Source organism: Schistocerca piceifrons, unplaced genomic scaffold (genome assembly GCF_021461385.2).
Source record: "Schistocerca piceifrons isolate TAMUIC-IGC-003096 unplaced genomic scaffold, iqSchPice1.1 HiC_scaffold_1143, whole genome shotgun sequence".
NCBI lineage: Eukaryota > Metazoa > Arthropoda > Insecta > Orthoptera > Acrididae > Schistocerca > Schistocerca piceifrons.
The window spans coordinates 37,501-40,000 of NW_025726954.1; the positions used below are offsets into that span (position 1 = coordinate 37,501).

The window sequence follows — 2,500 nt, forward strand, 5'->3', positions numbered from 1 at the left end:
TGTTGTGCCTTAACCTAACCCATGTTGTGCCTTAACCTAACCCATGTTGTGCCTTAACCTAACCCATGTTGTGCCTTAACCTAACCCATGTTGTGCCTTAACCTAACCTATGTTGTGCCTTAACCTAACCCATGTTGTGCCTTAACCTAACCCATGTTGTGCCTTAACCTAACCCATGTTGTGCCTTAACCTAACCCATGTTGTGCCTTAACCTAACCCATGTTGTGCCTTAACCTAACCCATGTTGTGCCTTAACCTAACCCATGTTGTGCCTTAACCTAACCCATGTTGTGCCTTAACCTAACCCATGTTGTGCCTTAACCTAACCCATGTTGTGCCTTAACCTAACCCATGTTGTGCCTTAACCTAACCCACGTCGTGCCTTAACCTAACCCACGTCGTGCCTTAACCTAACCCACGTTGTCGCCTAACGTAACCCACGTTGTCGCCTAAACCTGCTCTGTAATTGTTATACGACTCGTTCAATTAGTGTAGTGTTGCCCACCCGCAACCCTCGCAATATAGTTCGCTACTCGCACTCCCCGCTCCCCTGTGTATCGCTTCATGTTAAACACCTTGCAAGTCTTGCTCACTTTCCACATGCTCCTGCTGTACACTGTAATGTGGATGGCAGCAGGACGTACATGCCGCCCCTCCCCACGTCCCCACCTTGCCCCCTGCCTTCGCAAGCTGGTTGGTGAGAACTTTGCATGTTCAATGCCCTCCGCATGCGACGTACTCAGGCTACGTTGTGGTGCGGCCTGTGTCAACTGTCCGCTAATGTCGTACGCGTAAACCACAATCTGTACTGCACATTCGTCCTTATGTACTGAATGATACATCGTGGCACATGTGTGACCGTACAACGACTGCGCCCAAAAACGGCGGACCATACAGTGCAAATATTGTGCACGCAGCTACGTGTCGTCTCCCTATGAGAGCTGGATTGCAGTGTGGTACGCCATAGAGACGTGTGGGAGGAACGGACGCCGTGGATGGCGATCAGCATGAGCTGTCTGTTGATGTATTCGGACCTAGTCGTCTCTCCTCACACACCGTGATGGCATGGTGCACCGCGTTCCATATCTGCGACATGCTACAGAGGCCGGTTGACAGTCGTTCGAGCAATGGACATCGCATACGTACGGGGGCCACCTTCCACGTATTGTCTAGGCGTGCACATTTTGTTGCGTGTATGTGGGCAGACGTAGTGTGGCGTGACACCTGACACAGGCATGCAATAATCGTGGAAGTTGCAAATGGCGATGGACGCCTGCGTTTTCTGGTGAAGTTACGCAAATGAACAAATGGTAACCTGTTGTGGTGCGGTTGTTCTCGCTAGGGGTGAATCGGTGATGGCGACGATAGGTTGAGGTACTAACCGGTTGTTCCAGCGATACCCACCATGCCGACGAAACTGAACGGCATCTGGGTGTGAAGCGATACGCGGCGGTGGCTGGGTGGGACCGTCCCCGGCCGGTGAGGGGGCGCCTCCCGGCGTGCTGGCCGCGCGGTGCGTGGGCGCACGCGCTACAGCCGGCTGGTGGGGGCGGCCAGTGGCAGGCGCGCCGGCCGACGGACGCGGCAGGCGTCGCAGCTGCGCGCCGGCGCACCCTGCGCGCGGCGCCGTGCGGCCAAAGTAGGTCCTCGCGGGCCCGGTGCGAAGCGCGGTGGACATCTTCAGTGTGCTGGTCCGATTGAGGACTGTGTGCGTTGAGGATGCGCTGCCGCCCGGCGCTCGGCGCCGCGACGCCGTCTGCTGCTCGGTCGCCCCAGCGGTTCTCGCTGGTGGTTTGTATCGCAGCTGTGCGGATGTGTTGGCGCGTGCGCTGTGCTGGGAGAGTTCGCTTCGGCACCCAAGTGGGGCTTTTGTCCTTCTGTGGCGCTGGCGTTGGAGCTGCCGGTCACCGTAGGTGGCGCGTGTTGTCTCCCGCCGGCAATGCCACGACAGCACGCTCCCGGGCCTCTGTCGGCAGCGGCAAGCTCAGTTGGGAGCACGGGTGGTCGCACCGAAAGCGTCTACTCGCCTAACTCCGGGCGATTGCGCCTCTCTCGAACCCGACCAAGTACTTGGGACGGCGCTGCGCGCCGCCGGGACCTGAGAGGGTTTCGAGGTGTATTGTGCAGGGGAGCTCAGCCTCCTCCTGTTTGCAGAATGATTGAGCGGACGCTTGCGTGTTCGCGCGGGCCCCCGGGACACACTCCCGGGCGGCCGGCTGCTCAGCTCTAGTTGACGCAGCTCCCTGGTTGATCCTGCCAGTAGTCATATGCTTGTCTCAAAGATTAAGCCATGCATGTCTCAGTACAAGCCGCATTAAGGTGAAACCGCGAATGGCTCATTAAATCAGTTATGGTTCCTTAGATCGTACCCACGTTACTTGGATAACTGTGGTAATTCTAGAGCTAATACATGCAAACAGAGTCCCGACCAGAGATGGAAGGGACGCTTTTATTAGATCAAAACCAATCGGTCGGCTCGTCCGGTCCGTTTGCCTTGGTG

At 56.9% G+C, this 2,500-nt stretch overlaps 1 non-coding gene across 1 annotated transcript in view; it reads left to right on the forward strand.

Moving 5' to 3' along the window:
* Window positions 1–2,240: 2,240 nt before the first annotated feature.
* LOC124728247 overlaps window positions 2,241–2,500 on the forward strand; it is a 1,909-nt gene continuing 1,649 nt past the window's right edge. The window contains exon 1 of the ribosomal RNA XR_007007267.1: window positions 2,241–2,500. This exon is cut by the window's right edge and continues 1,649 nt beyond it. This is a non-coding gene — a ribosomal RNA (small subunit ribosomal RNA).